Raw genomic sequence first — 26,995 nt, forward strand, 5'->3', positions numbered from 1 at the left:
GATGGTTTTGCAGAAAGCATGTTACTATGGTTGTTAGGGTTGGAGCATGCGTCATGGAGGCCTAATAAACCAGGCTTTGCCATTTGCCCGAGTAAACTAATTGAAAAGACAAAATAAAAGTGAAAAACAGAAACAGGAGATTTATTTAACGTGGCCATATTAGAAAGAGGTAAAAGAAAAAGTCCAATAAAATCCATCTTCACAGTCATGAGATGGGGTTTAAGATTAAATACAGGGCAAGAAATATCCATAACTAAACTGTTTTGACCATGGTGTAGTCTTGTCTATCATTGACCAGTTTGAATATCTCCTTTAAAGTTGTCAGATAAGTTGTCAGACCATATGAAATCTCATTCTGGGAGACAAGTTTCTGCTCTAGCTGGCACCAGGCTTTATGTTTTTCCTACTCCTCAACATAAATCTCCTGGAGGAAATTCTGATTTCTGGGGTCCACTGTGTACACAGTCAAAGGAAGAGACACAGTCTTCTCTTTAGAATATTTTTATTCCAGCCAGAATAGGATTAGCACTAGCACAAAATACAGTTCCTTTAGCTACTCCCACTAGGTACTTCAGAGTGACAAAGTCATGGTTCTCCTCCCTCTGTGTATCTGCCTCTTTGTCTCTGTCTCATCTCTGTCTCTTATTTAAGTGATTATTGTTAGATTGTTGCATACGTCCTTCTACTTAACTGCATTCCAGGTTTGCCTTCAGCACTGTTCTAGTTATGTGAAGAAACACTATGACCAAAAACAAGCTGGGAAAGAAAGGGTTTATTTGGCTGACACTTCAACATCATAGTCCATTATGGAAGGCAGTCAGGACAGGAACTCAAACAGGGCAGGAACTTAGTGGCAAGATCTGATGCAGAAGCTACTAAGGGGTGCTGCTTATTTATTGGCTTGTTCCCCCATGGTTTGCTCAGCCCACTTTCTTATAGGACCCAGTACTAACAGCTCAAGGATGGCACCACCCAAAATGGCCTGAGTCCTCTGCCATCAATTAAGAAACTGCCCTACAGCCTGATCTCATGGAGGCATTTTCTTAACTGAGGTTCCTTCTTTTCAGATAACTATAACTTGTGTCAAGTAGGCATTAAACTAGCCAGCACAAGGTTCGACTATTTACCCATTTATTTTATTTAATTCTCTTACGACTTTAGAGAAACTCTATTACCTATATTTCACACGGGAAGAAACAGTAATGGCCTAAAGTGGCAGTGGGATTCAAATTCATGACTGCCAATGCCAAAGGCCTTGCTTGGCCTACCCAGTCACTCAGTGACTGGAAGACCTGCTAGAAAGAGACTGTGTCCAGGTCCAGCATTCAGGGCTCACCACCTTTCATCTTTCCAAGACCAGAGACGTGGGTCAGAGATCAGTGACCCTCACACTTTGCTGCAGGTTACAATTACTCGGATGGAGGATGTTTTTCAAAGTCCCAGTGCTCAGATTTCAAGTCATACTGTTAAATTTAAATGTCTGGGGGTGAGAGCAAGAAATGAACACAGTTGTTAAAGACTCTGCTGATTTCAGTGAGCACTGCTTTTGAGATCTATACCCCAAGCATCAATCAGCATGGAGCTCTATAGCATTGGGCACACATCTCTCAATAAGCCAGCTACCAAGGGGGTAAAGGCTGGGCAGCGCCTAAAAGCCATCTGTCCACTAGAGTGCAGGACTTCGAATTATTCCTCAGTTTCCAAAAAGACTGTCTGCCAACTCTGCACACTCTGCTGGAGTGTGTCAGGCAGAGCCCAGAGGTGTAAGCAACAGCTGTCTGCCAAACAGAACTCCCCAAGTTTGTATGGTAGAGCGTGTTTATGGCCACAAGAGGCACATATACGAGGGCGCATATGCCTACACACATTATTCATAGCCATCTGCCCTGCTCCCCTATGCCACGCTAGGCCCCCTTTCTTTCACTTGCTGTCACCATATGGCCCTCACTAATGATTTATACATCATACCCTTCATTAACTGATGGGAAAGATACGGCAGTAATTTGCTTCTATCAACCCTCATAGGTTCCCAAATAAGTTCATAAAGTGTGGTCTTTTGGTTAAGTTGTTAATGAAGCAGCTCCAATTAACATTAGGGGCATCCTTCATGTACACTCAGAGAAAATGGCGAGATTTTAAGAACTTCGTCATCACTAAATTAGTGGATGATGATCACAACAACCTATGTGTGCTCTAACTTTTGATTTAAAAATTACCATAGTGGGTTGATATGTTGTGTTTATCCTCCACTAATTGAACACTACCTTGCATTTAATCACAGTAAATTGGCCTTCCCACTAAATAGATCTGAGGGTCTCTAGCACTTGTTAACTCGCAGCATCTCCCAGAGTGATGTCAAAGGTGGGAGGAGAGAAGGGCCTGAAGGGGAGTGGAGCCCATGCTGACTCCTATGCTCCACGTTCTGGGCTCAGGTCCCGTCAATATGCAGTTATTTTCAGGTTTTTGTTATAGTCAAATCATTGAGCTTTTGATTTCTCAACCCAACTCTGGATGGGGAATTGAGAAGCAGTTAGGGATGTTCTCTCTATGCCAGAAATGATGCTTTAAAGGTGAAGGTACAAAGAGACACCATGGTTTAAGAGTTGTCTGCAGCATCTTTTCAGGGAAGGCTAACTTGGAGGATCTGCTGTTCGGAGGCAGTGATGGGAGCTGATAGGCCACCTCTAGGCTGAATACTACACATACTACACACTGTGAAAAAGGGAAAAATGGTGATGGCTTCCTCAAAGGAAACCAGGATGGAATGAAATTTTTTTCGTGGGTGAGGGGTTTAAGAAGGTAATCCTAGTTGTTAGTGACAAAACAGGACTTGGATTTTTGTCTTTGACACAATCTCTTGGTGACTTCCCTTCTCCCCAGTGCCTCCCTGTCTTCCACTGTAGCCATGTCTCTAGGTTTCCCAGTTGTGGTTTCTGAATGCCTCTTCTGTGCAAGCTTGGCTCACATCTGCTCAGATCTACATGACATACACTTCAGACATCTTGGAGAAACTGCCCCCTTGGGCTACAAACATCAGCTGATTGATGACAATGATATTGGCAGACCCGTTTATGCAGTGCGTACATATGTCATGCTTGTATTGTCAGCCATGCCTCTTCTCAGCTGGCGCTTGCTACCGTCCTCTGGGTTTAAGAATCACCAGCGTTCTCGGAAAAACCAAAAAAAAAAAAAAAAAAAAAAGAATCACCAGCGTTACTGTCTGACAGACATTGCTGGAGAGTAAGTGGGGCCATAGGAACATTCTCTGTCTAATAAAAACTTACTTGCAGTTCAAGCCTCTTTTGTAGTCCAAGTGTCACTGAATGAGACCACTGATTCCTACTTGGAAGCTACTTTGCACCTGATAGTTCTTTATTGTTTTTTTTCAAGATCATGAAAATTTTCCAAGGACTTTCTAAGTAAAGGGAACAGACTACATAGGAGGAACATGCAAGAAATGAAAAGCATACACATGCATCTGAAGAAACTGTAAGGGGGAAGAAAAACATTATATTTTATTTTTAAAAACCCATATAATTTTAATTGGCATCTACTAATTATCTGTATAAAGTGAGAAATTCCACTGTGGTATTCCCTTACATGCACATAATGAACTCTGATAACACCCACCCTTCTCCTAACTTTTCTCCCCCCATCCATCGGCTCCCTTTCCGTGTCCCCAGCAGTAACCCTTTAAAAAGCCCTACTCTCTAACTCTAAAACTTACTTCCTAGACTTTACCCTCAAGAAAAATGAGAACTGTGGCTTGAGTTTATGTATAAAGATCTTTATCAAAGTGTTATTTATAACAGTGACAGACTAGAAGGATTCTAAATGCCCTACACGGGGGAAGAGGTTAAACTACCATTTCCCAAACTTTTGTAGAAAATGAGTCCCTTGAGAAGCTCCTTTTACCAAAGAAAAAACAAAACAAAAAAAAATAGAATTAATACAGTTGGAAACTACCACCTGCTATGGCCCCATTTTGAAGCTTAAAAATCCACATCAGAACTCTTAGGACTTACAAAATCCAGAAAGAAAAATAGTTTAATCTATTAACAGGCATTACTGATCTAAGCACAGGGTTAAGTGGAGATGAAATATTCACATGTTAGACCATTGTGTAGCCATCAACAACACTCTCATGATGAAGATACCTCTTATTTTCAAAAAAAAATTAGAAAAATTGTTTTGGTGGTCAGTACTGAATTTATGACCTTGTGTTTGCATGAAAAGAACTCTGTCACTGAGCTAAATTCACAACTCCTGCACCATCTGTAGACCACACAGGGCATATGGGTATTAGAAATATGCCATATTAATGATCATAGTTTCAAGAAAGATCCAGCAGTATGGGTGGATATGCTCACCTCATTGCTAAGTAGAGAGGGAGATATAAAACCACTACAGTTTTGCTTTAGTGTTTTAGGGAAAACATTCATACGGGTTTAGATCAGGATGGAAAGATTAGAGACAAGCAAGTTATTTTCATGCAACAGATTTATATGTAACTTTTTTATTAATTTTTATTGAGCTCTACATTTTTTCTTTGCTCCCCTCCTCCCTCAACCCTCCCCCAAGGCCCCCATGCTTCCAATTTACTCAGGAGATCTTGTCTTCCCATGTAGATTAGATCTATGTAAGTCTCTCTCTTAGTGTCTGCATTGTTGTCTAAGTTCTCTGGAATTGTAGTTTGTAGGCTGGTTTTCTTTGCTTTATGTTTAAAAAACACCTATCAGTGAGTACATGTGATAATTGTCTTTCTGTGTCTAGGTTACGTCACTTGAAATAATGTTTTCTAGCTCCATCCATTTTCCTGCAAAATTCAAGATGTCATTATTTTTTTTCTGCTGCGTAACACTCCATTGTGTAATTGTATTACGCTCTAGACAATACTCTGACTATTAATGTAACTTTCTGTTTCATAATGTTCTTCTCACTGTGCAGACGAAGAAACTGAAGCTCTGAGTGGAACAGCCTTCCCCAGTGCATGTTGCTAGGCTTCTCCAAGAGGCAAACTGGAATGAGATGCTGAGTCGAAAAAGGAGAGGTTAAGGAATTCTTTAATTATGTCTCAGTGGTCTTTAAAGAAGACAAGGAACTGTAACATGGACTATCACCAGAAATGTTTATCTTCCTGAAGATTGGATGGGACAGACACACTAAAAAGGAATGGTGGGAAAGAACGGAAACTGGAGTAGACTCCAATGAATGAGTTTTGAGGCAGCATGCTTGACTCAGGAAAATGACTGCATTTCCAACATACTACAATGTCTGTGTCTTTATATTCTGCCCAATAGGGTCTGGCTTACATTCATTTGTAGTCTAGGAGTGGAGAGGAGATCTCATAACTGCAAACGGTATTCCTTTTAGTGGTAACAGTACTTTCAGAGTGACAGTTATCACCAGTGTTATGCACACTTTGTTGCCCCCAGTGACCCTGGCCTTGTGTTCCCCACTTATACCCATCCTGTCCATGGTGGATAGGGAGAAAAGAAGACAGCCTTCTCTAGATAAACCTGAGCCCCTAGGAAAGCCCCTCCATGCTCCTTGGGCCAGAGTGCCCAGATCCCGTTCACTACTGAAAACCAGGTCCTGCTGAAGGTACTAGAGAAGTGGGTGAAAAGCTCTCCATGCATTTTGTTTTGTTTTGTTTTTTGTTTTGTTGTTTTGTTTTTTTGTTTTTTTGTTTTTCGAGACAGGGTTTCTCTGCAGCTTTTTTAGAGCCTGTCCTGGAACTAGCTCTTGTAGACCAGGCTGGCCTCGAACTCTCCATGCATTTTGAAGAGCTCCAGTATAGCACTGAACATGCCACGCCTTACAACATCGCATGAGAATTGAGTGAGGAGCAGCTAGTTGTGCATAAGGGGGAATTCCATGACAGAAGACAGGACTGCCCAGAAACAGGTGAGAAAAATTACACAGCAGAAATGGCAGTGACAGAAGCAATGGGCTTCGTGGGAGAGGAAAAGGAGAGTAGCAAGAGATTTTCTGCACTCAACTTTAAAAATACTTTGCATATGCAAGATGGGAGGTACTTAATTAATTCCCAGTGGATGCCCTTATTGAAGTTGATGTGATGGGGCAAATACAGACTCAAGCTACAAGAGGCCCTGAAAGCCACTTGGATGGGGTGTGTGGGTGCAGATGCAAATGCCTATTTGGATATTTGAGAAATACCACCTAGAATGGACAGTTAAAAGCCAGACTGACAAAGGAAGGAGGCCTTTGAGAAACTGTGTCAGTCTTTCAGGAAGAGGTTACAAGGACTGGAAGATAGAGAGAGTGGAGAGAAATGGACAGATTTGAGGAAATGATAGGATGTTGGTTTAACAGGGTCTGTGGCTGATTGGATACAGACTGAAGGGAAAATCAAGGGTAGCTGCCAGACCCTACAGAACTTTGGGGACCTGTAAATGGAGTGATAAGGAGCAAGCTGACCTGCTCACGAGAAGAGGCTTATTTTAGTGACAAAGCAAGGCAGAGAAACAAGCCAGGAACTGTACCCCTCTCTCCTTTGTATTACCTCTGCTGGTGAGAAGGCCCTGTTTAAGCTGAGGAGCTCTTTGATACTCCTTAAATCCTGGTTTAAGAAAGACCACCCAGGAGAAGAGTCCTGTAAACCACAGAATTCAAATAAGGGAGGAGAAGGCTGTAGGCAACCGGGCCTTAGTGGTTGAGCTTTGCTCTGGATATGATCTAAGATGCCCCCACATCTGACCTTAGTTTCCTCATTAATCTGGGGTCATCTCTAGCCAGAACCTGCCTTTCCATGCATCCTAGAAAAGGGGAGTGCAGGAAATCACCTGCAGGATACAACAGAAAGAGAAGCTGATTTGCAAGTCAAGAGACTGGACTGCTTGGTTAGAGTATTCCCAAGTGGAAGCTGAGAAAACTCTGACCTTGCATATTAATTGGCTGTGTTCCTTCAGGGAATATTGTATTCCCAGTGAGCAGGGTGGTTTGTGTGTCTCCTGAACTCTGAAGGGTGCTGGTGCAGGAGCTTAGGACTCATCTCCCATGAGGGAGCACACACAAAATCATGGACTAACACTTAACACATAGGTGCCTGCCTACAGAAGCCAGAAATGAAACAGGACTTGAGGGTAATGATGCAGCCAGCTTATTCTGGGGGTATGTTTTAGAAGAAAGCGGGGAGCTCTTGGAGATATTGATGTCGGGGGGCTTGAACTTTGAAGAGAACTTGGAGAAACTATAATCTGATTCTTCACTTGTATAGTGGTTTATAAGTTATACATTGACTAAGAATCCAAAGCCAAGCTTTCTGACTCTAGCACCCTTAGACTTTAAGTACTGTGCCTCCTGCCCAGACTCAGGAAGTGCAGAGTTGAGCAACAATCTGGTTGATTTCATCAAATTATTGCCCAGCCCAAAATAACAGCTTTCTAGTCCTTAAAGAGCACCATTCTCTAATCCCTGGCTCTTGCTTGTTTGTCTGCCCTTTGAACCTAGTTCCCCTGCTGGGAGCCCTTCAGAATAGATGCATTAAAGGACCAAGTAAAATTTGAAATGAAGTCTTCTCTCTTAGCTTTTCTGACTTACTTTCTCCCCACCAAGTGGTATGTCCTTGCCAAATGTCAATGTCTCAAGTAGGTCAGACACTCTCCACCTCCTTCCACCTCGCTGCCAGGCAACAGCCCCTATATGAGTTCTTTTTTTTTTTCTCTTACTGGTTCACACCCCAGTTTACCAGCTCAGTGATTTCTCTCTTCTGAGTGGCTGCCATAAAGAAGTAACAACTAATATCTATTAATATATTAATAATAGCTAATGATACCTGAAGAAAACTGTCATACATTTAAACCTAGATTTTATTTTAAAAATCAGTATGTGCTTATGGTTAAAAAAAAAAAAAAGCTAAAACACTACAAAAGAAGATACAATGCATTTTATATATGCACCCCAATCTCCAAGCCCAAATTTCTCAGGCAAGATTTGTGTAACTTCCCTAATCTAGTTTGTGCATATAAAAGCACATACCTGTGCATTTAAAATACATTTAAAGCCATTCTATAGATAGTCTCTTTCTCTCTGACTTTTTCTTTTAATGATGCATGTGAATGAGTTTGCCTATCAAAACATACAGATTTATCTCTCCTGCTTAGCAACTTTCTTGTCGTCCCTCTGTGCAGATGCTCTGTAACTGAAAGAGGTGGACGTTTTGGTGATTTCTAGCTTTATCTGCACTGGAAAATGATTTTTTTAGCATTCTGAGAGTAAAGCATATTTTCTGTAAGTGATGTTTCATGGAAACCCCTTAACTAGGGGGGAGGAAAGTTCTTATCATTAAAGCTCATGATGGAATTATGGTGTAGTTCAGTGGCAGGGGATTTGACCTAACATGTACAAGGCTCTGGAGTTTAGCTCAGCACTAGAAAGCAAAACAAAAATAAAAATCTTCCCTATACCTAATAATGACCGTGGGTTAGATGCATTGGCAAGCTTGTCAATGCCTAGTGGGCTTTAAGAAAATGTTTGGAGAAGTCACTGCAAGTCTGGGGAGCTTGTTACAAAATAATTGCTGTAATTATTTTCTTTGGCAATAGTATTTCCTTGTGTTTTAAATAAGATTTACAAGGAACAAACTGCTAAGGGAAAACTTGGAGAAACTGTATCAAGTCATTTGTAAAAATTATGTTTCAGTGATGAAGCTGATTAATGTCATTGAGGAACACTGAGTGATGCCATTAAATGACATCATCTAAAGATGCCATTGAATGATGTCAAGTGATGATGTTGGGTGATTATTCTGTATGTGTTCTTGCTTGGTGGTATCATTGAGCCATTAAACAATGGCATTGAATGCTGATGTTAGGTGATGGTATGGTGTGGTACTGTAGTGGTATCACTGGGTGAATGATGATCATTGAATGATGGTTTGAGTGGTTTCATATAGTAATGTTATTGCTCAAATAAATTTAGTTATGAAAATGGTTGACACAATGATGCTGGTGACAGTGACATTGAATCCTGCCCCCTGAGTCTTATCATTGAGTAATGATGTCAAGTGATGGTTCTGGGTGATGCCATTATGCTGTCTTCTTGAGTTATGTCATTGAGTGATACTGCTGAAGTCTGCATTGAGTGACGTCACTGAGTGATGACATTTAGTGAAGATGCTGTTGAATGACACTATTGAGTGACATCACTGAGTGAGGATGTTGTGTGATGATGGAAAATGATGGTAATGAATGGCACCACTGCAGACCGTGAATGAGTGACATGGTGTAGACGCCTCCCGGTGATGATGTGGAGCGACGTCATTGAATGATAGCCTGAGTGATGGTGTCGAATGGTGATGCCATTAAGTGACTATGTTGACTGATTATTTTGAGTGAGGATATTCCTTAGGTTTCTTGGGTCAAATTACACATTAAATAGTTTGGGTCCTTATCTGTCAGTCTCCGCTTCCCATCTCCAAACCATATCAGGAGAACAGTTTCTGAAAAACTGAAAAGATCCTGAGCTGGTACAAGGAGGATTGACGGGTTTATCTCTCTGCCTCCTGGTACTAACTGCATGTCATCTTAGAAGGATTAGAATCTAACCCTTGTTTCAAGGTAAGTGAACGGTTAGAAAGCTCTTCTTGTCTCTCCCTTGGACTTACAGAAAAGGAAATGCTTTCCTGTGTAAAATTCTCAGTTTTCTAGTCTGTGGCATATGTGATTTCATATTCTTTCTTGATCCTTGAAGATTATGAGTTTAGGAAAAAAGTTAATTTGAAGATGGAAAGAAATATGTCAGACTTTAAATGTATGTATCGAGTTTTTAGAGGGTTTTTTTTTTTTTAGGTGTGGTTATTAGACTTGGGAGTGAGATCATAGGTGAAGCAACAGAAGAAGCAGTCATGATGTAATTGATGCATAAATGAGTGAAAGAATCCCTGCCTGAACAAGTGGATGAGAGCAAAAGGCCAAGGGCATCTGACTTTTGAACAAACTAATCATTTTTCTAGAGTTTAGAAAAAAATCATATAAATTTGGCTCATTTTAAAGCTATAATTACTACCCTGAAAGAGGGTTAAATCCTCTGATGGTCAAAGAATAAAGGGACTTTTGTCCTGTTTCCCAAGGCCTTATAACAATAGAGACTGAATCCTTGGGCTTGGTTCTTCTCTGATTAAATTCTGAGCGGCACAGCTTCTTTAGTCCTGTGTTCTCCCTTACTTTTATATGTCTCTGCATTCAAGTTTTCCTAAGAGTGTCCATCAAGCCATCCATATCAGAATCACCTAAAGGACTTAATAAAAATGCTCTGTCCCAGACTCAGTGATTCACTTATAGTTGACCACCAATGATTATCAAAATGCTGATGCCAACTCAGACCCAAGACGTTATGACTGATCATCCCCTTTCTGGCTTACTGTCAACCAACCTGCTTATTTGGCTCTCCATATACAATGTGAGGTTGATATATGTTGCCATGGTGTCCGGATGGAAATCTGTATACTTGGGTGTGCTGTTCATGGAAGGCTTTAGTCACTGTGGGCTCTTTTCTCTCTAGTTAGTAGGTTCTCCAAGGTTCAGATCCATTTCATTGGGCCATTTTCCAACATATGGATTCAGAGATTTATCTTTCTTCATTCTGTACTTACTTCCCCCACTTCTTAAATTTTTGTTTGTTTTGAGAGGGTCTTGCTATATAGCCCAGACTAACCTACAACTTGAGACCCTCTCGCTTCAGTCTCCTGAGAGCTGAAAATAGAGTATGTGTCACCTCATTCTGCAGATTGAGAATTCTAAGAAAGTCCGAGAGTAGAGTTATATGTGATAAATGGCAGGTAGAACATTGTCTCATTTAATCATTGTAATCCTGGGTAGCTATTGCTATTTCGCTATATTTAGGCATAATTACAGAAGAACTAAATAGGGCTTCTTTGTCACAAGCACATGGCATAGAATCTTTCCTGGAGATATATCTTCCAGATAGTTACATCTGTGTCCTGTCCATTCAATCACATTAAAAAAATATTCATCTTGAAGTTGTTTTCTGAACAGGGTCCATGAAAAATCCTTTGGAAAATTCTTCATAGATAGATACTAGAGCTGATCTGAGCAAGAGATTGGCATCTGTAGTTGGAAATGGATTTTGTACTAATGAGGAGGCCTAAAGTCAATGCGTCTAGAAAATTCAAGCATTAATATTTTCAGGGAGATGGTTAGCAACAGAGAATTTTCAGGATTATAGAGCTCTGAACCTCACAAAAAATTCATGAAATTGGTCCCTGCACTTGGAACCAGACTAGAGTTCTAGAGCCAGTCATAGGTCATCTGGGCTAACCCAGGAATTTAGTTGCCTGAAGAGCAGTAGGAATGGGGCATCAGAAGTCAGAATAAGAGTGGTCAGATCTCAGGGTCTAGGAGAGAGCATCAGGGGAATCTGAAGGGGAAGCTGCTGCACTTGGTCTGGGCTCCTAATCTCTGTAAGGCCAGCATGTGGAGGGGACAAAAGCCCCAAGTGTGTGGAGGATCATACAGATGCTGCGGAAATGAGGGCCCACCAGGCCCAGGTCATGTGCTTTTCAATAGCAGCAAAGCAAAGTCCTTTGTTCTGGGGACAGGAGGGAGAGACCCACAGCAGTTTCTTGACTTTCTTGGATTTAAAACCAAAATCAATTTGTATTAGATTAGCTGTATGTCAGTGTGGGCCAGGCTTTCAGGCTCCACCAGTTTTAGGTAAATTGAATTGGCAATTCAGTATCCTTTTCAGGTCTGAGGGTCAGACAGCTGACTCCAGGAAAAACAAAACAAAACAAAACAAAACAAAACACAAATAAAAACACACAGACCAGACAAGCAGGAAATGAGGCGGAGGGCCATGACTTCAGTGGGGCGGACAGATGGCTCCTTCAGATGGAATCTCCCAGAGGTTGTCTAATCTGGCTACCAACTTCCCAAAAAGGTAGATTTCAAATGAGTCCATACTGCTGGGAAGCTAAATATGCTAGCTGTCCCTGATGCTCTTGCTAAGAATCCCCAAACACTTTCCTTCTAGGAAGCACTCGATTGGGTTTTGTGAGCAGAGTTACTTCCTGTGAGCATCACCATGTATGTGCCCGGTGCTTATCCTTGTGGACATTAGGAAGTACGCATTATGTATATGTGTGCACGCATATGTTTGTCCAGAAAATATTTTGATTTGAAGTTATTTAACCTTGACTAGTAAAGACTCTGGCCAGAATCCACTCTTATAACATTGCTGTATGCAGTCCCAGCCCCTGGGAAAACTAATTCAGCTAATTGGAGGCCTCTGAGCAGACTCTGCTGTGGTAAATAAGATCATGGGCTTGTAATTCAGCATTGCTGTCTTCTCTTTCACACTATCCCTAGTGCATGGGGGCAGGAAGACAGCTCTGATGAAGCTGGAGGCTTCTCCCTATTGCTGCTCCTATGAGCCCAGCACCCACACATGGGGGCATCTCTGTCACTGTCATGAATTATTATTTCACAGGGACCCACTAGGTGCCTGGCACATCAGAGAAGCAACGTATTGACTCAACTGTCAACAGCCACCCTGAAAGCAGCCAAATAATTTTGATGTTCTTCAAACATATTATAATTAAAAAATTACATGCTGGGAGAAAAATTATAAGCGTTTAATCAGAAGCGAGGGTCAAGCTGATGCAATTAAGGAGGGAAAATCGGAAGCTTTTATCAACAGAGCTGGTTTCATCGCTATCCTGGTAAAAGCAATTGGATTAAACTAAGATGTTTCCAGCCTGTTACTTTTGAAGCATTGCATCTAGACTGTGCAGAGTGGTGCCTAGCCTCGGTGACAAACTCAGGAAGTCACTCTCCTGTCTCAGTCTACAGCTTGCTTTCTCGGTGCAGATCCATCTAGTGGCAACTTTGGACAAAAGTGTGTTTAAAAACCGTGGAGCCTCAACGACAAAATTACTAATGTAGGTTTAGAAAGTGATCCTGGGTGGAGACTAGCATGGTTTTCCAGGAAAGGTGTCTGTCTGTGAACGGCCAGGCTGCCAAGAAAGTAAAACCATTTCAGTGAGTTGGGCAGCCACCAATCTTAGACAGTAGAAACCCTAGTGGAAAAATAAATGAAAGCAAGTGAGATTTGCCATCTCACCAACAGATCTAAGGGCTGGCCAGCAAGAGACAAGGTGGATCACAAGTACCCAGAAATGTATTTGCTTTCTTCTCTCTTGCGGAAACAAGTGACTTATTCCATGTATATGAGTATATGTGAGTGTATATGATATGCATGTTCATGTGTATATGTGTGATATGTTAGTGTATGTGGTATGTGATGTTTCAGTGTATATGCATATGAGTAAATATTTGTACGCATGCATATGTGTGTGATATATATGTGTGAATGATATGTGAATATACATGGTATATGAGTGCTGTTGGTGTGTGTTAAGTGAGGTGTATACTGTATGCACGGCATGCCTGTGCATGATGTGCATATTGTTGTGGGATATGTGGCTGTATGTGATATGTGTAATGTATATGTTGTATGTATGTGATGTGTAACTATATATGAAATGTATGTATGTATGTATGTATGTGATTGATATAGGGATGTGTGTTGTGTGAGTTTATGTGTTGTGTTGTATCTCTGTGTGTTTTAAAAGAACGTAAGAATGTGGTATTTGGATATATTTAGGTACAGTGTATGTGGTATGTATGTGTGTTGTGTATATATGTGTGGGTTGTGTGTATGGTGTATGCATGCATATGGTATGTGTTGTTTGTGTGTATTGTGTTATATGTGCTGTGTATTCATGTGGTTTCCATGTAGTGTGTGAGATATAGGTATTGCGTATACAATGTGGTATTCGTGTGTGTGTGTGTGTGTGTGTGTGTGTGTGTGTAAATGTTTCCATTGCTATCTTCTGACATGACCAGGTGCTTGGGACCCTGTCAATCACAGCACGGGTTACATGATGGGGAGGGATGGCAGGTAGGAGGTTTGAGTTCTAAAAAATTGCTCCTATTCTGGGGAAGGGAGATACATTTTCTTCAGAGTTTTTCTACTGGCAAATTGTCCATGTTCTTGTAAATAACCCCTCACCCATGTCTGTCAGTGATTTCAGTTAAACTTTTCTTTCCTTCCCTCCTCCCTCTCCCTACCTCTCTCTCTTCTACTCTTTCACAATAAGATAGTCAGTAGCATCCCTTTGGGATTTGTCCTGATCACTTTTGATTTTATGATGATGCATTGTTATACTGTCTTGTGTGGAGCTTGTAGCCATCTGAGGTGGTTAGGGGCACATTGTCACACACTCTTTCCAGTCATATAGGTTGGGTGTTAAAAGGTGTCATTTAATACTGTTTAATGAATGGGAAGAAAAAGGGTTTGGGTAGTAAACAATCTGTCCAAGTCCACTGTAGTAGATATGAAGTGCTCACCTGTAAACCAGAATTCCAGGACTCTTCAAAATACTTATTTTAGGAGCATGATGCCTATTCTACACAGCCTTCAAAGAAATGATGTTTAGAAAGCTCCTTGGAAGGACAAGTTCCTGCAGCATCTGAAGGTTGTGTGAATGTTCCGGGTTCAAACCAGGCACATAAATTCTTGGTTTCACCAAGCCTGCTATTCTACTTTCTGAAAGCAAATGCCGAGGACAAGGCCTCACCAAAAGATAAATATAGAGAGAAGTACAATAAAAAATGACAAATGGGTATGGGGCAAAGACATACAGTGAACACAGGAAGAAAGCAATTGCAGCTGCCCTCCTCTTAACAGAGAGAAAATGCTTCACAACAACCAGGGAGGAGAGGCTGGAGGACAGAGATAGATGCTCAAGGTGGGGGTGGAGCCTCCACAAAGCTCCAGATCCACACAGCTGATATTAAATGTGACAATCTGAGTGTCGATGAGCTGAAACTGTTGACAGCTGAGGACAGAAGATGGAAGCAGGAGGCCACATCTCCTAGGATTACATTCAACAGCACAGGAAGGCAGAGCGGGCAGCCAGCCTCGGGGGTTCCTAAGGGAGTCAATGAGCACATGGCACATTCACGGGAGGGACAGATACTGAGACAGAGCATGTGCAAGAGAGGGCGAAAGAGCTATATACCTAACTATTCTTTCTGTCTCTCACTCATCCATTATTACCTACTGCTGGACACTGAGGTAGTGCTGGGGACACAGGATGGAAGACAGGGGTCTTTGTTCTCCAGAAGCTCCTTCTTAGGGAGGGGGATTCAGAAGTGAGCAAATGACCTTTTCATGGACTTGTGCTGCAAGATAGGCAAGGCCGGGAGCTCTAGGTGCACCAAAATCAGACAGGGGCGAAAGTGGGGAAGTGAGAAAGAGAGGGACTGGAGACAAGAGCACTTCTTAGAAACTCTATCAGCTGTGTAGTAACGAGGGCCCTGTTTTTAGTTACTACAGCTGTTACAGGTGCAAATAGGGAGTACTCTCCAATTTAGGCACTAATCCTGACTCAGACTACTCGCTTTGCCAGTGGAAACTTCTCTTTCTACCTTGTCTCTATCGCACAAAGCTGCTTTGCCAGTATGAAGATCACTGAAGCTTCTCCAAGTGCCCGTTCTTGACATAACCCATTGGCTGTAACAGCTTCTAAGAGTCTGATATCAGGGCATCTGATCTGCCACCCTTAGCCAGGTTGTCTGTCACATCACCATTCCCCACCTCATTCATGACACCTCTTTTGGTGTCAAGGGAGATAGTAGAACCATGTGTTTGCCTCTGTTCAAGGTCACTTCCAGTTTAAAACTATGTTTTCTGTTCACTAATGCTTGATTTTGAATTTTTCATAAGTAAGCATTTTATTTGTTTCATTGTATGGGTAGTAGGCTGGGTCTAACTCTCTGTGAATAAGATTTATGTTGACTTTAGCTTTAAAATGAAGTCTTTAAGTTTTTAAAGAATTTATTCTCCATCTTAATAAAGATTTTCCAAGTTTAGATAAAACAAAATTTGTGCTAAAGAGTAGTTTTCATTGATGTGGGATGTCGTTCTGTGTATGTATTGCTTTTGTTGGATAATGGATAAAGCTGTTTCAACCAATGGCTTAGCAGAGTAAAGCCAGGTGGGAACTCTGAACACAGATATAGAGGAAGAAAAAGTGGAGTCACAGAACCTTATTAGTAAGCCACAGCCTTGTAGTGATAGACAGATTAACAGAAATGGGTTAAGATGCAAGAGCTAGCTAGGAATATGCCCAAGTCATTGGCCAAACAGTGTTGTAATTAATATAATTTCTCTGTGTGTTCCCAGGTATGTATTTTGTCATACTGTATGCGACAGTCTAAAGGGAACTTACAGCGAAGGTCCTCACTACCATTCCTATGCCCTGGGCTACTTTGAAATGTTGTCAGATGCATCCATAATAAAAGTATAAATCATTGAGAGCCTCACAAAATCATGAGGTCTGTTGAACACTGTATGTTTTAAAATAGAGAAAAAGAAAAAATGCTCAAGTTTTTTCAAGCAGGATATTTTGTGATAGGTTTTATAAATTCCTAAGCTGAATTATTTCTCTAGTACATTTTAATGGAGTTATTTGTGTTCTTTTTCTCAAAAATCAGGAGAAACTTAACATTCTTCTAGCATAAATCCCTCTCCCAGTGTGGTATTCCTCCAATCGATTTTTGATTTCCCCTTAAACCTTTTCCAGATGTAGCAGGTTCTCTGAGTGTTCACAGATGAGCCAGCTTCCCACAGTCCCCTGTGTCCGTGAACAGAGTGAAGTGGGAGGATCAGTAAGACTGCAGCCGTGGGTACAGATGCTGATTATAGAAATCGATGTTTTTGCATTACAGCACTGTTTAACTAATGGTCTTGAAGTTACAGTGAAGGAATCTGGCATAGTAGTAACTCATTGGTTGCTAAAGAGGTTAAAAGAATGAATATGAAGTAGAGGAGTAACTAGACATTTCAAAGAATGCAAGAGAAATTTCAGAAGGAAAAATTAATAGTGCTGTAATCATTAAAGAGAAATATCCGGGCCTGAAGAAACATGGACCCTGTAGATGAGGAAGAAGACAGCATTCTTAGGGGTAGAATAACAACCCCATATCCAGACACTTGTGGGTGAGTGCTTAGAATCACAGTGAAAATCTTTTAAAACCAGAATAAAAAAAGTTGTGGACTACAGAAGAGCAACTAGGATAGTGATCCTGTGTCAGCTGCAGAAGCAGCCAAGATACAATAAAAGGGTATTTTCAGAACGTGAATCAGCTACTACTGGCAGAAAATTGCACAATGTGTGAGAAAACGTTGCCAAACTGAGGTGGGCCTGGACTATATTAGGAGTCCAGCTGAACAAGCCAATAAGCAGTGTTCTTCCATGGTTTCTGCATCAAGTTCCTGTCTTGAGTTCCTGCCTTTGTTTGCTATATGATGATGACTATAACCTGTAAGGTGAAGTGGACCCTATCCTCCTCTAAATTGCTTTTGGTCAAAGTGTTTTATCACAGTGACAGAAAGAAAACTACAACAAAAATGAGAAATAATAAAGCTAAATGTCACAGGAGATGATGTTAGACAGTTACTGCTGGATTAATGACATCAAGAGAAGCAGCAGGCACCCGGTGTGTATAACAGCAAGGACAGACCTTTAGAATTCTCGACAGAGAATTCAGCAAGAGTGATTGCTCACATGGAAGATGTAAAAGCATGCACAATTGCTTGTACCCTAAACACAGAGGCATCAAGTAACACACATTAAGAAGTCAAAGACAGCTTCCTGTCATGGCTGCCATCTGAGAGCAGCAGCCATGGCCCTGCGCTACCCCATGGCCGTGGGCCTCAACAAGGGCCACAAGGTGACAAAGAACTTAAGCCAGCTGAGGCACAGCCGGCGGCGCGGGCGCCTCACAAAGCACACCATGTTCGTGCGGGACATGATCCGGGAGGTGTGCGGCTTCGCGCCCGCTGCTCAAGGTGTCCAAGGACAAGCGTGCGCTCAAGTTCATCAAGAAGCGGGTGGGCACGCACATACGCGCCAAGAGGAAGCGGGAGGAGCTGAGCAACATGCTGGCGGCCATGAGGAAGGCGGCGGCCAAGAAGGACTGATTCCCTCCCCGTTCTCAATAAACATTGCTGTGGTGCAAAAAAAAAAAAAAAAAAAAAAAAAAAAAGTCAAAGACATTGTGAATGTACTGATTTGCAACGTGGAAAAGAGAAGTTCCCCCAAAGTACATGTATATAAGACTTTGTTACTAAAGTAACAGCCCTTGTTTAGAGAGGCACCTGCAGTTGGCAATGAAATCCTTGACCCCACAACTAACAGGCTTAGATGGAGTCAGTATCTGATGGGCTATTGGGAAGTGATGGAGGTAGGGCTTATCTGGAAGACCTGGGCCCTTGGGAACATGTTTTTAAGTTGTGCTTTGTCCATGGCATCTGGCTCTCCCCCGCCCCCTCTCTCTCTCTTTGCCTCTCTCTTTCTCTCTCTCTCTCTCTCTCTCTCTCTCTCTCTCTCTCTCTCTCTCTCTCTGTATGTTTATGGTTTTTGTATGTGTATGTGTATATTTGTGTGTATGTTTTGTCTTTGTGTGTACACTGTGTACACAAGTGTTTGTGTTTTTGTGTGACTAGGTAGTTATGTTTTATATGTATGCAAGTGTGTGTGTGCATATGCATGCATATATGTATGTGTTTTGTAGAATTTTTCTTCTGGTAGAAACTACTGGTAGGAACTGTAAGTGTGATGCTGAATAAAAGTAGTGAGAGCTGACATCCTTGTTTTGTTTCAAATATTTTTCATATATATATATATTCAATTTCTGTAGGTACTTTTCCCTGTGTTAAGGAAAAAAATCTCTTTTCCTTCTACTTTGATGGGAATTACTTTTTGAGTGATGTGTGAATTTTGTCAAATGCCTTTTTCTGTGTCTAGTGACCATATAATTTTTAATTTTTTTAAAAGTTTCTTCATAAATCACAAATTATAATGATTTTTAAATATTAAGCCAATCCTGCATTCCTGGAACAACATACATGGGGCCATGATGTATTATCATTCTTATTTGTTATTGGTTGCATTTAATAACGTTTTTAAGAATTTTTGCATGTATACTTGTGAGGGACATTGGTTTATAATGTAATTTCTTGGTAGTATTTTTGTATTACTTTGGTACCATAATTATACTGTCTTCATGGAAGTCAAGTGGAGAATATTTCCATCTCTTCACTTTTCTGCAATGACTTTGTCATAATATTTCTTCTTTAAGTATTTAATAGAATTTACCAATAAAGTGGTAAGAGCCTGAACCCTTAATTTTCCCTCAATTTTATTCAATTTTCTTTGCCTCGTTCCTTTCTTTCTTCTCTTCCTTTCTTGGGGGCAAGATGAGGGAGTTCCCAGAGTTCCAGAGTTCTCTGGGTAATTCTGCTGCTTCAGTGGACTATCCTGTGCACTACAGGTACCTTGTTCTCTGTTGACTTGTAACTCTACCAGAGTCCTAGGCTCTACCTCTGGGCACATGCTAGAAACTCCCAAGCAGAAAGCCCAACCAACTGCCATCCCACGGTTTTCCATCTCTCTGAAGCTGTTATTTTTGTTTGTTTGCTTGCTTTTTGGTGTTATTGTTTCAAGACAGGATTTCTAGCTTGGAACCTAGCCTGGAGCTAGCTCTTATAGTTCAGGCTGGCCTCAGACTCACAGAGATCCACCTGCCTTTGCCTCTCCGGAGTGCTGGAATTAAAAGCATGTGCCACCACCACCTTGAGATGTTGTTACTCTATTTATTACTTGTTGCTTACTGGTTTGGACATTATTAAAGACTTTTGTTTGTCTTCTATGGAGGGAGATAACCCTCACCATTGCTAATCTTTCTTGATTAGAAGTAGAAATCCTTATGTAACAATATAAATTTTAATTTTTTTATTTTGATATTAAAATATGATTACATAATTCCTCTCTCCTCTTCCCTTCCTCTAAACCTTTCCACATACCCTTCCATGCTCTCTTCAAACTCAGGATTCCCCTTTTCCTTAATTGCTATTACACACACACACACACACACACACACACACACAATTTATGTATATATACATATATATTCCTAAATATAGCCTACTCAGTGTGTACAGTGTTACCCTGTATGTATATCTTCAGGGCTAACAATTTCTCATTGGTGAGTTCTTCCTTGGAGAAGAGATTTTGTTCTCCCATTGTCAGCATTCCTCAGTAGCTTGCAGTTATTTATGTATGATTGAGATTTCATAGGCTTTCCCCCATCCACTTTGGCTTGTCTATTGGTGTCATTCTTGTTATATTTTAAAAATACGCTTTAATAAAAATGAGTATTAGAAACAAATAAACATAAAAACTAAAGTTATTTTCCCCAAAACCAAGTGTAGTATGTCGAGTCATGCTAGCATCTGATTTCTTTCACCAAAATAAATAAAATTTTTAAATCATAAGCAAAAAGGAAAATATGTGTCTATTGAACCTTACAGAATACTGAGACATGATATAAGAACTTATGTGAAAATACAATGATTATTTTGAAGACTATGAGAAAATTTGCACAAATCTATCATAAAATCCAACACAGAACAGCCTCGGAATTTAGTACGTGATTTTTCAAAGAAGAAATTTTCAGGAAAAGGCTTTCAATTTCTCAGTGATCAGGGCAATGCTAATTAGCACAACTGTAATTCAGGGAGCATCTAGGATACCTGATACCTGGGGTGATGACAGTTTACAACAGAACCATGTGACAAATATGAGACAAAGCTGTATATGATACTGAAGTCACATGTATTATGTGCTTTAAGTTATCTTGAGCATCCTTGGGCTAGCGTATTTACTTTTGGTTGCTCACTTCAAAGTTCTTTACCAAACTCAAAATACTTATGAACCAATACTGTCACACCCAGCTATTTACTCAGCAATTTTATATCTACCTAAATAATACCTTCAACTTTGACTCTTTGATGATGGTCTAATTTCTGAACATCGAATTTATATGAGTGTCTAAATAATAAATAGAGAGATAAATTTGATAGAACTCCACTTTTTCTTAATTCATCGTTTAGTTTAAAAATTACCAATTAGACGGGATCATAGCTCAGTTGGTAAAGTTGTCTTCTCCCCATGCGATCCTAATTCTCTCCCAGAACCCATGAAAAGGCAAGTATCATAGCATGTAGTTAATCCAGTGCTGGGAATGCAGAGAAAGGCAGACCCATGGGGTTTACTGGTGACCCTCCCAGCCAATTGTTGGTGAACTCTCTTAATGAAAGACCCTGCCTTGAAGAACAAGGTGGAGGGCTCCCACACAGGAGGCTGATTTCTGGTCTACAAGTGTATGTGCAGTCATGTGAACACATGATTCACATGCACTGGTGCACACATGACCACACAGGACATGCTGCATATACACACATGGCTTACAGTTACAACGAATACATTTCAATTGTAAGGTTGTTTTTCAAATTCAGCAAGAGATTTCATGTAAGAACTAAACTTTGCACTTCTAATAAAGCGAGACTTCACAGCTTACACTGTTTCACTGCTTTAAATATTAAACACAAATAAATACTCAAGTGGTCACATTGGATAACAAAGCTGAAAAAACTCAAATTCTCTTTCTTTGCTTTCTCCACCGCTGTGCAGTCCTTGTTTATTTCAAAGCTGCTGTTCAAACAGGGCATACGCAGTGCTGTGGGGCTGTGGTCAGCACAGAAGGCAGAACAAACATTCGGGCCGTGGTAAGCTTGCTTTTGAAATGAGGGTAGGTAACTGAATCACTGTGTGCTCAGGACTGATTGTGTGACTGGGCATTCTCCAATTTAACTTTCATGTAAAATAGAATGGTGTTGTAAAAGTTTGCTTTTGGATTGCTGTATATTGAGTCTAGAGCTTTGGGCATGCTAAGTAAGTATCATACCAAGTAAGTATCGTACCACTGAGCTACATACCAGCCCCCCTTTTTTGGTTTGGTTTATTTGTTTGTTTGAAGACAAGTCTGTGCTGATTTGAAGCTTCTATAATACACTCTGAATTTGAACAATAACTGTCAGTAAGTAGATTTCCCAAACTGGAGAAGAGGTTGGACATAATTGTCCATTGCAAAACTCCCAAAGTTGTTGGTTTTGTCTTCTGAAGACCAGGAGTCCGGCCAATGGCTTGTCTGAGAAGGGCAGTTCTACAGACAAAATGAGCGAGCACCTCAGGGCCAGCAGGCCAGCAGGCCGTGGAGAACAGCAGCTGTTGACATGGTGGGAGGGGCAGCTCTGCACAGAGAGCTGGACTGTAATCAGCACATCTGAAAATCCACTTAGGCGTCTAGTTAAATGACATCTCCAGATGAGGGAGACTAGCATTCTATTCTGAGGGACACATGTTTTAAGTGGATTAAGAAGGGAAATCATTTTAAATGTAAGAAGGTATATAATTAACCCTAGGACCCTGGCGGCAGTAAGATATCACTGAGAGGAGAACTAAAAGAGATTCAGAGCACATTAGGCATATGGTTGAATAAACAAAGCAGTCTGTCTCCATGGCAGTATTGTTCTGCAAATAAATGTCAATCTAGGGGCCACAAAGCATTGTGGTCCTGTATCCAAAGCCAGCTGTGTTCATTCAGATGAGAGCTTAATATAAGCACTGCTCATATGTACGTTCACTGGAAATGACCATATCTTGATTTGGGGTATTTGGAGATAATGTTTCCTTTGCATTCAGATCCTTGAAATAGATGCCTAAGTAAGCATCATACAAATAGCAGAGGTGAACCTGGGGTTCCTAACATTGGGTGTGGAACACAGGCCACCAGGAAAGGATATCCTTCTTGGGAGAGAACAATACAAGAAAGCTTAAAGATTGGATCAGGGTTAGAGACAGTGGAAGAGCATAGGAATGAACCCTAGAGAAGAGGAAGGCATGAGGGAGCAGCTGGAGATATGGACCCAGGTGTGTAGACATCAATGAGTTCAGCGAGTCCTCCTGAGATCAAGTCTCAGGGCTGAGAGGCAGCTGACTAGGGCAAAGAAGAATTCCAGGATGGCCCATGGCGGGAGGAGGAGGAGCAGACAGGCAGGAACTGAACTGGGCCGAGGAGTGGCTGGCTTCCGTTGATTGTCACTGAGGACCTTCTGACATGATCTTTCATCCTCGTGCTTCTCATATCTATTGATCTAATAAAACAGGCAGGGAATTGTATTGCTTTTGTCCCGATTATATCCTTAACACCTAATGGAGTGGTGCTTCGCATTTGCTGAACGGATAGACGCACAAATACTGTGGGTAATATGCTGTCACTCAGCTGGGTGCCACTGGCCTAGTGATGGGTCAAAGGTCAGAGCTGGTGATTACAAAGTGCTGGAACTCAAGTTTCATGTGCACTCGTAGGCATTTGGGTGAGACCCCTCACAAAGAGAGACAAGAGAGGTACTGGGTAGAGTCAGGTCTGTGGGGCAGCACACCTGGGTTGTTCCCCTCCCTTCTCCAGACAGCCACATTGTGAAAATGAGGTCTGGTTACAAACCCGTGAAATAGCCTCAGGGGACAGATTTCGTGAGGACATAAACCACCGGATGGTCATGGGGACCTCCTGAACAGGACTCAACCAATTTGCTTGTCTATAATATATTCGTCAGCAGCTTTGTTCTCAAAAGCAATGTTATTGAAGAGAAGGAAACATTTCCTCCAACGTACGTGACTCCTTTTCATATTTTGATAGCAGGGGATTGGCTAGGGCCATGAAGGCTGTATTCCTGCTGTCTTCTCTCCCTGCTTTAAGATAAACAACTACATCAGGTCATTCTAGATAAAAATGGAACTGGAATAAATTATAGGAGGCATATTTAAGAGAAATCTTAAAAAAAAAAAATTCCAGAGAAAATTTCAGAGACTTTCCACGTCAGTGTGACTACTTTGTTATTTTACTTTACTAGCATTTTCTGATGAATAAATGACATTCATAATAAGAACATCAGAATCAAGGCAGCTCCGAGTTTAAGCAACAGCAGAATGCACTGTGAGCACCGTGTAGTTAAGATGAGGAGAGTGTGAGCTGGACTCAGTGGTGAACTTGCGAGGTTGAGAAGGGATGAGAAGTCCAGCCTAACTTAGGCTACATGCAAGACCCTATTCCAAAATAACACAAAAGGAGGGGTAGATGAAGTGATTACTTAAACCACGCAATACTTTTTGGAATGGAGATAAAATGTTCCAAGTCAAAGTATGTGGCTCTAGACTTGGCATAATGAATGAGCTTAATAAATAAACACAGTGTAGTTGTCAGGGAGACAGTGTGTGTTGTACACTAACCTTGGGTAGAGTGGACACATTGTGTTGTTCTGAAACTAGGGCTGACCACACCCAGCCTGGTTCAGAGAACCATGAGACATAGCTTGAAGTGGGGTGACTCCAGATAGGCTCTTCCAAAACCACTACTCAGTGACTACCCAGCATGAAGACCTGGCTCTCTAGACCGCTGAACTTTTCTGAATTTTGAATAACTCCCCAATGTACAAAGTACTGGAGGGGTAGGGACGAGAGTTGTGGGAAAGGAGAAGAAATGAGGGAGACAAGAAAAGGCATTTTTGAAATCATAATAAGCAGGCATGAGATTCAAAGAGGAAAATTTCTACACAAAACCACAAGCATGATGTGAATTGGCTGTGTCTTGTTTTCGCTCTTGTTCAATTGAAAAGTTGATCAGATCACTGCGTCTGCCTGATCAAAAGCAAGATGTACACTACAGGAAAATGAATAGCCTGCTGGTGAGTGAAGTGTTTTAAATGGGAGTTTGACTTTGTTTGCCTTATTGTGCTTTGGGGGGAGCTTCTGCCTCCTCTACACACTGTCCAGCACTCCTCTCTGCTATCCTCAGGTGATTAGTATTGAAGCCAGAGTCTGGCCGGTAGAAGTCACACCCAGATTCACATTCGCATTTTAAGACTTCAAGGCAAAAGAATACTCATGTGCACACGGGAATTGTATCTCTATATGAGTCCTCCAGAAATGAGGGTAGCAGAAGGAGAAAGATGGATGTTTCAACCTCAGAGTCAAGGGAATTCAAGACTGTGCCCCAGAGGGCTGTGAGGAGTCAGCAGAGCCACACAGGCATGAGGCAGCCTGCCCCTCCTTCTTTTCCCCTAGGATGGTAAAACAGTGTGTTTAGCACAGGTAACCTGGTTAAAAAAAATTCTGAAATAAGATCATTGCAGCTGATTCTTCCCAAATTTCCCACACAGGAGTCTTGTCCACCCCGGTCCGACTTGCCCAGAGAGTATCAAACCACTGGAGATAATGGAGACAGTTTTGCAGACTCATATTTCAGGATATTGGCAAGAATAGGTACCGATTTCCCCCTTCTCTTTCAGAAAAGCAGTCCCTTTCAAACAAAGCCTCTATTAATCAGAAGTTCACATCACACATAGCAATCAATTGAGGCTGTTTAGGGCATTTACAGTAATTGATCTGAGACAAGTTCCTCACAAGTGCAGTGCGCTATCCATACACATGTACTTTTCAAAGAATTCAAAAGCCATTAGGATGTTCTCGACTCCTGTCTGATAGTCTGAGGGCCATTGACTGGATAGGATCATCAGAGATGAGCTGGGCTAGCAGCAGGGGGCATCTTGATTAGATGGAAGGCAGCCGGTCTGAAGAAGAGCTCTGTGAATCCTGGAGGGGAGGGTGGGGAAGGCTGAGCTACCTCGGTCCTTGCAATTATGAAAGTTTTCCACAAAGTGCCAGCTATTTCACATACAGTGATTATTTCATCCTGGTACTCACACAGCCAAGAATAGATTTTAATATGCTTTACTCTGATATTGGGAAATCAAAAGTAAGTGCTTTTCCCACGAGAGAAACATAAGTGCCAGAATTGAGATTTTCTGAGTCCCAAAACAATGTGTTCTCAAGCGTCAGGTCCCTTTGCCCTGCAGCTAGTTTTAGGGGAGGTCCATTTTGAAGTTGAGGGCATGGAGGACATTATCTTTGATCATATGTAGCAGTAGTTTTTAAGCATTCTTTCTTTTTTTTTTTAAACTGGGATATGAGGGTCTTTGTGTTCTTGTTGGAGGAAAGGGTCCATTAAAAAGCTGACAGAAACTCCTTGACAATCAAATCAGAACAATGAAGAGACTGGGGAGAGGAAAGTGATAAAAACAGTCACTGCCAAAGCAGAAGGTAATGCCAGAGAGCAATATTTGGAGGGCATTACAGTCAGTGAATTCAGGAAGAGGCTATGCTGGAGGCTCAGCCACCCTGTTCAGGACTTTGTGGGTCAATCATATGACCCTGCTGCTGTCCTAGCATGCAGTATAACCCGTTTTGGCTCCCTAGCTAAGAGCCATGTTGATGTAGGTGTGTCTTCTATCTATCTGATGATTTCATTGGATAATTAATAAAGAAACTGCCTGGCCCATCTGATAGACTGGCCCTTAGGTGGGTGGAGTAGACAGAACAGGAAAAAGGAAGTGAGGTAGATGGCTCAGTCAGATGCCACGCCTCTCTTAAGTTAGGCAGACCTCCTTGCCTCTCCTCAGAGAGATGCCAGATGTGATGAAGCTAGCCACCAGTTGAGACATGCTGAATCTTTTCCGGTAAGACACCACTCATGGTGTTACATAGATTATTCGATATGGGTTAGTCAAGATGTGAGTAAGAGGCTGAAAATAATGGGCCAGGCTGTGTTTAAATGAATACAGTTTGTGTGTTGTTATTTCAGGTAAAGCTAGCCGGACGGCTAGGAGCCGGGCAGTGGGAAGCGGCCCACAGCTCCCCACTACACCATGTTTGAACTCTAAAGTCCAGAACTTAGGTCTTGGCACCAGTCTTCACTTTGCTGATGTCAATTTATTTGGCTGGAAATGAGCAAGTCTTGGTAATCACCCCATTACCACACAGAGCATGGGAAACAGATTCCAACTCTGGCCATTTGATAGCAGAGCCCAATATGGATCAGAGATGCTGAGTTAACTGTCCCAAGACTGACTCAAGGATGCCAAACTGGACTTCACTTTCTTCTTCTGCCGCCATCTTTGAAAGATCACCAATGAAAAGCAAGCA

At 41.5% G+C, this 26,995-nt stretch overlaps 1 pseudogene; it reads left to right on the forward strand.

Annotated features, from left to right (window-relative positions):
• Nucleotides 1-17,726: 17,726 nt before the first annotated feature.
• On the forward strand, nucleotides 17,727-18,063 carry LOC119827955 (annotated as a pseudogene).
• The last annotated feature ends 8,932 nt before the right edge of the window (nucleotides 18,064-26,995 follow it).

The sequence above is a fragment of the Arvicola amphibius genome, chromosome 12 (genome assembly GCF_903992535.2).
Source record: "Arvicola amphibius chromosome 12, mArvAmp1.2, whole genome shotgun sequence".
Taxonomy (NCBI): domain Eukaryota; kingdom Metazoa; phylum Chordata; class Mammalia; order Rodentia; family Cricetidae; genus Arvicola; species Arvicola amphibius.